The sequence below is a fragment of the Balaenoptera ricei genome, chromosome 1 (assembly GCF_028023285.1).
Source record: "Balaenoptera ricei isolate mBalRic1 chromosome 1, mBalRic1.hap2, whole genome shotgun sequence".
NCBI classification, from domain to species: Eukaryota; Metazoa; Chordata; class Mammalia; order Artiodactyla; family Balaenopteridae; genus Balaenoptera; species Balaenoptera ricei.
Window position 1 is genome coordinate 82,216,848 of NC_082639.1, and position 8,558 is coordinate 82,225,405.

The 8,558-nt window shown below is 38.6% G+C and overlaps 1 protein-coding gene across 1 annotated transcript in view; it reads left to right on the forward strand.

The window, feature by feature from the left end:
• The window catches only part of CCDC18 (coiled-coil domain containing 18), a 133,084-nt gene extending 127,334 nt beyond the window's left edge, over nucleotides 1-5,750 (forward strand). Inside the window, exon 32 of the mRNA XM_059926458.1 lies at nucleotides 5,701-5,750. The gene's annotated coding sequence lies outside the window, so the exon portion shown is untranslated. The remainder of the gene's footprint in view (nucleotides 1-5,700) is intronic.
• The last annotated feature ends 2,808 nt before the right edge of the window (nucleotides 5,751-8,558 follow it).

The following is an 8,558-nucleotide window of genomic DNA, read 5'->3' on the forward strand; positions in this document are numbered from 1 at the left end:
CTCCTCTTTTTTACTATTGTGGTATTGATGTACCTTCCAGTTGTTGATTCATCTATAGTTTTATTTTTATATCCTTTCTAACATATCTGTTAGTTACTTAGTCTAATTTTATTTTTTACTTTGTTATTGTTCTCTTTTTTTTTGCCACCTCACGTGGCTTGCGGGATCTTCGTTCATGAGCCCGGGGTCAGGCTGAAGCTCCTGCAGTGGGAGCTCCGAGTCCCAACCACTGGACTAACAGAGAACCTCAGACCCCAGGGAATATTCATCGGAGTGAGGTCTCACAGAGTTCCTCATCTCAGCCCAAGACCCAGCTCTACCCAAGAGCCTACAAACTCCAGTGCTGGAAACCTTAGGCCAAACAACCAGTAAGAAAGGAACACAATCCCACTCATTAAAAAAAAAAAAAAAGAGACGGCAAAAAAATATGTCACAGATGAAGGAGCAAGGTAAAAACCTACAAGACCAAATAAATGAAGAGGAAATAGGCAATCTACCTGAAAAGGAATTCAGAGTAATGATAGTAAAGATGATCCAGAATCTCAGAAATAGAATGGAGACCCGGATTGAGAAAATACAAGAAATGTTTAACAAAGATCTAGAAGAACTACAGAACGAACAAACAGAGATGAACAACACAATAACTGAAGTGAAAAATACACTAGAAGGAATCAATAACAGAATAACTGAGGCAGAAGAATGAATAAGTGAGCTGGAAGACAAAATGGTGGAAATAACCTCTGAGGAACAGAATAAAGAAAAAAGAATGAAAAGAATTGAAGACAACCTCAGAGACCTCTGGGACAACACTAAACACACCAAAATTCGAATTATAGGGGTCCCAGAAGAAGAAGACAAAAAGAAACGATCTGAGAAAATATTTGAAGAGATTATAGTCGAAAACTTCCCTAACATGGGAAAGGAAATAGTCACCCAAGTCCAGGAAGCACAGAGAGTCACATACAGGATAAACCATAGGAAAAACACACTAAGACACATCTTAATCAAACTAACAAAAATTAAATTCAAAGAAAAAATATTAAAAGCAGCAAGGGAAAAACAAAAAATAACATACAAAGGAATACCCATAAGGTTATCAGCTGATTTTTCAGTGGAAACTCTGCAGGCCAGAAGGGAGTGAGAGGATATACTTAAAGTGATGAAAGAGAAAAACCTACAACCAACATACTCTACCCAGCAAGGATCTCATTCAGATTCGAGGGAGAAGTCAAAAGCTTTTCAGACAAGCAAAAGCTAAGAGAATTCAGCACCACCAAACCAGCTTTACAACAAATGCTAAAGAAACTTCTTTAGGTGGGAAACACAAGAGAAGAAAAAGACCCACAGAAACAAACCCAAAAGAATTAAGAAAATGTTAATAGGAACATACTTATCGATAATAACCTTGAATGTAAATGGATTAAATGCCCCAACCAAAAGACACAGACTAGCTGAATGGATACAAAAACAAGACCTGTGTATATGCTGTCTACAAGAGACCCACTTCAGACCCAGGGACACTTACAGACTGAAAGTGAGGGGATGGAAAAAGATATTCCATGCAAATGGAAATCAAAAGAAAGCTGGAGTAGCAATACTTGTATCAGATAAAATAGACTTTAAAATAAAGACTGTTACAAGAGATAAGGAGGGACACTACATAATGATCAAAGGATCAATCCAAGAAGAAGATATAACAATTATAAATGTTTATGCACCCAGCATAGGAGCACCTCAATACATAAGGCAAATGCTAACAACCATGAAAGGAGAAATCGACAGTAACACAATAATAGTAGGGGACTTTAACACCCCACTTACACCAATGGACAGATCATCCAAACATAAAATAAATAAGGAAACAAGCTTTAAATGACACAATAGGCCAGGTAGATTTAATTGATATTTATAGAACATTCCACCCAAAACTGGCAGAATTCGCTTTCTTCTCAAGTGCACACAGAACATTCTCCAGGATAGATAACATCTTGGGTCACAAATCAAGCCTCAGAAAATTTAAGAAATTTGAAATCATATCAAGCATCTTTTCTGACCACAGCGCTATGAGATTGGAACTCAATTACAGGAAAAAACCCATAAAAAACAGAAACACATGGAGGTTAAACAGTGCGCTACTAAATAACCAAGAGATCACTGAAGAAATCAAAGAAGAAATAAAAAAATACATAGAAACAAATGACAAAGAAAATACGATGACCCAAAACCTATAGGACACAGCAAAAGCCGTTCTAAGAGGGAAGTTTATAGCAATTCAATCTCACCTCAAGAAACAAGAAAAATTTCAAGTAAACAATCTAACCCTACCTTTAAGACAACTAGAGAAGAACAAATAAAACCCAAAGCCAATAGAAGGAAAGAAATCATAAAAATCAGAGCAGAAATAAATGAAATATAAACGAAGAAAACAATAGCAAAGATCAATAAAACTAAAAGCTGGTTCTTCAAGAAGTTAAACAAAATTGATTAACCCTTAGCCAGACTCATCAAGAAAAAAAGGGAGAGGATGCAAATCAATAAAATTAGAAATGAAAAAGGAGAAATCACAACTGACACTGCAGAAATACAAAGGATTATAAGAGACTACTGCAAACACCTGTATGCCAATAAAATGGACAACCATGAAGAAATGGAAAAATTCTTGGAAAAGTACAACTTTCCAAGACTGAACCAGGAAGAATTAGAAAATATAAATAGACCTATCACAAGTAATGAAATTGAAACCATAATTTAAAATTTTCCAACAAACAAGAGTCCAGGACCACAAGGCTTCACAGGTGAATCTATCAAACATTTAGAGAAAAGCTAACACAAATCCTTGTCAAACACTTCCAAAAAATTGCAGAGGGAGAAACACTCCCAAATTCATTCTACAAAATCACCATCACCCTGATACCAAAACCAGAAAAAGATATCACAAAAAAAGAAAACTATAGACCAATATCACTGATGAACATAGATGCAAAAATCCTGAACAAAATACTAGCAAACAGAATCCAACAGCACGTTAAAAGGATCAGACACCATGATCAAGTGCGATTTATCCCAGGGATGCAAGGATTCTTCAATATACACAAATCAATCAATGTGATATACCACAGTAACAAATTAAGGAATAAAAACCATATAATCATCTCAATAGATGCAGGAAAAGCTTTTGACAAAATTCAACACCCATTTATGATAAAAACTCTCCAGAAAGTGGGCATAGAGGGAGCATACCTCAACATAGTAAAGGCCATATATGACAAACCCACAGCAAGCATCATACTCAATGGTGAAAAACTGAAAGCATTTCCACTAAGATCAGGAACAAGACAAGGACGTCCACTCTCGCCACTCTTATTCAACATAGTTTTGGAAGTCCTAGCCACAGCAATCAGAGAAGAAAAAGAAATAAAAGGAATACAAATTGGAAAAGAAGAAGTAAAACTGTCACTGTTTGCTGATGACATGACACTATACATAGAAAATCCTAAAGATGCCACCAGAAAACTGCTAGAACTAATCAATGAATTTGGTAAGGTTGTGGGATACAAAATGAATGCACAGAAATCTCTTGCATTCCTATACACCAACAATGAAAAATCAGAAAGAGAAATTAAGGAAACACTCCCATTTACCATTGCAACAAAAAAGAATAAAATACCTAGGAATAAACATGCCTAAGGAGGCGGAAAACTTGTACTCAGAAAACTATAAAACACTGATGAAAGAAATAAAAGATGACATAAACAGATGCAGAAATATACCATGTTCTTGGATTGGAAGAAACAAATTTGTGAAAATGACTATACTACCCAAAGCAATCTACAGATTCAATGCAATCCCTATCAAACTACCAATGGCATTCTTCACAGAACAAAAAATTTTACAATTTGTATGGAAACACAAAAGACCCCGAATAGCCAAAGCAATCTTGAGAAAGAAAAACGGAGGTGGAGGAATCAGGCTCCCCAACTTCAAAGCATACCACAAAGTTACAGTAATCAAGACAGTATGGTACTGGCATAAAAACAGAAATATAGAACAATGGTACAGGATAGAATGCCCAGAGATAAACCCATGCACCTATGGTCACCTAATTTACAACAAAGGAGGCAAGAACATACAATGGAGAAAAGACAGCCTATTAAAACTCTTAGAGGAAAACATAGGAAAAACTCTCTTTGACATAAACCACAGCAAGATCTTTTTTGACCCACCTCCTAGAGTGACGGAAATAAAATCAAAAGTAAACAAATGGGACTTAATTAAACTTAAAAGCTTTTGCACAGTAAAGGAAACCATAAACAAGGCAAAAAGACAACCCTCAGAATGGGAGAAAATATTTGCAAATGAAACAACAGACAAAGGATTAATCTCCAAAATATACAAGTAGCTCATGGAGCTCAATATCAAAAAAACAAAGAATCCAGTTTAAAAATGGGCAGAAGACCTAAATAGACATTTCACTCAGAAAGACGTACAGATGGCCAAGAGGCACATGAAAAGATGCACAACATCACTAATTAGAGAAATGCAAATCAAAACTACAATGAGGTATCACCTCACACTGGTCAGAATGGCTATTAAATCTAGAAACAATAAATGCTGGAAATGGTGTGGTGAAAAGGGAACCCTCCTGCACTGTTGGTGGGAATGTAAATTGATACAACCACTACAGAAAACAGTGTGGAGGTTCCTTAAAAAACTAAAAATAGAACTATCATATGACCCAGCAATCCCACTACTGGACATATACCATGAGAAAACCATAATTCAAAAAGATACATTTACCACAATGTTCATTGCAGCACTATTTACAATAACCAGGACATGGAACCAACCTAAATGTCCATTGACAGATGAATGGATAAAGAAGATGTGGCACATATATACAATGGAATATTACTCAGCCATAAAAAGAAACGAAATTGAGTTATTTGTAGTGAGGTGGATGGACCTAGAGTCTGTCATACAGAGTGAAGTAAGTCAGAAAGAGAAAAACAAATACCATATGCTAACGCATATATATGGAATCTAGAAAAAAAAAATGGTACTGATGAACCTAGTTGCAGGGCAGGAATAAAGAGGTAGACATAGAGAATGGACTTGAGGACATGGGGTGGGAGGGCAAAGCTGGGGCGAAGTGAAGAGTAACATCGACATATATACACTACCAAGTGTAAAATGATTGGCTGGTGGGAAGCAGCAGCATAGCACAGGGAGATTGGCTCGGTGCTTTGCGATGACCTAGAGGGGTGGGATAGGGAGGATGAGAGGGAGGCTCAAGAGGGAGGGGATATGGGGACATGTGTATGCATATGGCTGATTCGCTTTGTTGTGCAACAGAAACTAACACAGTATTGTGAAGTAATTATAATCCAATAAAGATCTATTAAAAACAAACAAACAAAATATGGAATGATGCTAAACTATAGCAGTGGTGAGGGGAAGTCTTCTAAGTGGACAGAACTGTGAGAAGAACCTGGACATCAACTTTGAAGGGAGAGGTAACTTGAGGTAAGAATGTACATGGACTCCAAGACAGTGGCAGGTGACTTAGCTAGTTGGTAAGGGACCTTGGAAGCATCAATAATAGAAAATTGGAGACAAGGACGTTTGGGGGAAAGCCATGTAGATGAATCTATGAGAATGAGTACAAAATGTGTAGCTGTTTGTGTTCTCATGTCATTGCAGAACATCCAGCATGGAGGAGACACTCAACAACTCAACAAGATAAAGCAGGTGGATATCACCCAATGTCTAGTGTCGTCTTCTCAGCCACCTTGATACTTGTGCCCCTGAACGGAGTAGCCGTGGTAGAAAAATGGAGTTTATCCCTGGACTCCCTCTCACCAAGGCTGATCTAGCTACTGCCACAGCTGAGTGTCCAGCTCAGCAGCAGCAGATACCAATGCTGAGCCCTTGATATGTTACCATCCCTCAAGGAGGCCTCCTAGCCTTTTGGTAGTAAGCTGATTACACCCATCCTTTCTGGAATTGATAACTATAAGTGGGTTTGCCTTCCCTGCTCACAATACTTTCACAGCCCCCCTGTCTGAGGTCTTAGAGAGTGTGATTTATCAATATTGGATTCCACATAACAGCCCTTTGGAACAAGTGTCCTATTCTATCACAAAGGAGGTGCATGCACCAATGTGCAAATGATCTCAGGATCCACTGTTTATACCACATACCGTATCACCCCGAGGCAACCAAACTAATAGGACATTAGAATGGCCTCAAACAGTCAGCTAAGGTACCAGCTTGAGGCCACAATTCAACAGAGCACTGCCCTCCAGAATGCAGTATATGCAGTGGCTGATATATTTTCCTCTAGCCCCAGTAACTAGAATATACAGGTCCAGGAGTTAAAGGGTAGAAGTAGGATTTGCCCCTCCCTCTAACCATCATCAGTAAGCCATTGCAAAGTTTATACTTCCCATTCCCACAATTCTAGGCTTTGCTGGATTAAGAATTCTACATTCTTGGCTGGTGGGTGAGAGGAGTGATACTACCAGAGATACAGTAACCATTTCACTGAATCTAAAACTGCAAGTACTGCTTGGTTACTCTGGACTCCTTATGCCAGTGGACTAAACAACCAATCAAACAAAAATGGTTACTGGTGAGGGTAGTCAATCCTGTTGTATCATAAATAACAAAGCTTATTTTTATATGATGAAGGCAAGGACTGTGTCTAAAATTGGGAGAATTCACTAGGGCGTCTCTTGGTGCTTCCAAGCCACTGAAGACAGTGAATGGGTAATTGCAGCATGCACAGTCTAGAATGGGCATGCTAACCAAGGGCTCAGATCCTTCAGGAATAAAAATCTGGGTTATTCTAGATTGCTAGAAGAGTATAGAAAATCTAGATTGTATGGTAGAGGAGGAAGAGGATGAATATTAATTCATCTATTATAACATTAATTTATAAATTAAACTATATTATCAATTGAATTATAACATGTTCTACTAACTCCAGTTTAAGTATTCTTTTTTTTTTAATTTATTTATTTATTTATTTATTTGGTTGAACTTGGTCTTAGTTGTGGCACATGGGCTCCTTAGTTGTGGCAGACGGGCTCCTTAGTTGCAGCTTGCTGGCTCCTTAGTTACAGCAGGCAGGCTCCTTAGTTGTGGCATACAAACTCTTAGTTGCAGCATGCATGTGGGATCTAGTTCTCTGACCAGGGATTGAATCTGGGACCCCTGTATTGGGAGCTTGGAGTCTTAACCACTGTGCCACCAGGGAAGTCCCAGTATTCTTTTAAATTAATACAATGAGTACTCAAGCAACTGATTTAGAACAACAAAGTCCAATATGAAACTGCTAATTATAGGCCTTGATTCTTCCATATGATTCTTAAGTTCCACAAAAAAGTGGATTAGCGAGGTGAGGTGTGGCCAAGATGGCAAAATAGGAAGACCTTGAGCTCACCTCTTCCCATGGGCTCACCAAAATTACAACTATTTACAGAGCAACTATCTATGAGAATGACCTGAAGACTAGCAGAAAAAATTTTCCACAACTAAAGGTATAGAGAAGGAACCAGAACAAGACAGGTAGGAGGGGTGGAGATGCAGTATAGTTAAGACCCACACCCCTGGGTGGGTAACACATGAACAGGAGGATAATCACAATTGCAGACTTTCTCCCCAAGAAGCAAGGGGTCTGAACCCCACATAGGGCTCCCCAGTCCAGTGGTCCTACACTAGGAAGACAAGCCTCCAGAATGTCTGGCTTTGAAGCCCAACTGGGCTTGTGTACGGGAGAGCCAGGGGGCTATAGAAAACAGAGACTCCACTCTTAAAGGGCACACACAAAATCTCACATGTTCTGATACTCAGTGCAGAGACAGTAAATTGAAAGGGTCAGACACATTTGCTGATCTTGGAGAGCCTCCTAGAGAGGTAGGAGGCAACTAGGACTCTCCCTGGGGACATAGATGTTGGCAGCAGCCATTTTGGGGAGCTCATTCTACCACAAGGACACTTATGCTGGCAAGAGCTGTTTTGGAATCCTCCCTCTAGCCTGTTAGTGATTGGGGCTTACCCACCCACCAATGGGCCACTACCAGCCCCAGGTCTCACTAGACCCCAAAGCCAGCCACATGGGGACTCAGCCTCGCCTGGTCTAAAAATGATATGAGACTAGAAATCAACTACAAGAAAAAAACTGCAAAAAAATACAAATACATGGAGGCTAAACAATATACTACTAAACAACCAATGTGTCATTGAATAAATCAAAGAGGAACTCAAAGAATTCCTGAGACAAATGAAAGTGGAATCACAAAATTCCAAAATCTGGGAGGCAGCAAAAGCAATTCTAAGAGGGAAGTTTATAGCAATGCAAGCCTACCTCAGGAAACAAGAAAAACTCAAATTAACAATCTAACTTTACACCTCAAAGAACTAGAAGAAGACCAAAGAAAATACAAAGTTAATAGAAGGAAAGAAAGAATAAAAATCAGAGCAGAATAAGTGAATAGAGACTTTAAAAAAAAACAGTAGAAAAGATCAACGGAATTAAGAGCTGTGTTTTTGAAAAG